This window comes from Frankliniella occidentalis, unplaced genomic scaffold (genome assembly GCF_000697945.3).
Source record: "Frankliniella occidentalis isolate FOCC.00 unplaced genomic scaffold, Focc_3.1 Scaffold37, whole genome shotgun sequence".
NCBI classification, from domain to species: Eukaryota; Metazoa; Arthropoda; class Insecta; order Thysanoptera; family Thripidae; genus Frankliniella; species Frankliniella occidentalis.
In genome coordinates, this window is record NW_026267167.1 from 190429 (window position 1) to 191383 (window position 955).

Here is a 955-nt window from a genome sequence, read left to right on the forward strand (position 1 = left end):
GGTGGCCACACGACGTGAACAACGGCGCCGTCTCCTCGTTGCGAAGGCAGAGTCGCGCGGAGGGGCGCCCCGGCCAGCACCTGTGCCATGTGTGGTACACATGGAGGTCCTGGAAAGTTTCAGGAAAATTTCAGGAGGAAACGGAAGATTTCCTGAAAACAATGGAAAAATTCCCAGACTCTGAAAGTTTTGCGTTGATTCCCGAAAATTTTCGGGAATTTTTCAAAAGTTCACTGTTATTCTACGAGTGTGACGTCACATTCGTTTTATTGTGAATCGTGTCACGTTCGTTTAAATGTTGTGTCACATTCGTTTAAACGTGAATAGCCCAATGCCTGGTGATATTTGAGCATAAATTCACGTGAAGTCACGTTCAAATGAATGTGACACAATATTCAAACGAATGTGACACGTTTCACATCGAAACGAATGTGACGTCACATTCCCTAAATAACAGTGTTTATCGAAACATCTCAACCTTATACTCCAGAAGGTGTGGGACGCAAGGGGGGGGGGGGGAGAGCGAGCGCGGACTGCGTGTCTGCGTCATATGCACTTGACCTGGAATGCCTCGCCCACCCTTCCTTATCCCCAACCGGGTCCCAACCAGAATAATGACGCATTCCTCACAATTAATGCTCTCTCCAGACCCCTCCCCCTCCCTCTGCCCTTTTCTTCAGAGCGCCCGCAGCGCGAAGGCTGACGACACCGCGAGCCCTTTTGTGTTCCTCCTTCGCTCTGTTCAGAGATGTCGGAGAGTTTCGCAGACATGTGCTAAACAACTTGGCAGTGGCCTGACTCCCTCCTTCCCTCTCTTTCTCCCCCCCACCCTTATCCCCTATCTCTGTCGGTAAGAAAAAGAGCCTTGAATTTCAAGACACGCTATTTTTGGATGTCAGTAGATCCAATACGTCGAGTCGTCAAATTCAGGAAACTATTTTCTTACCGTGTCCCC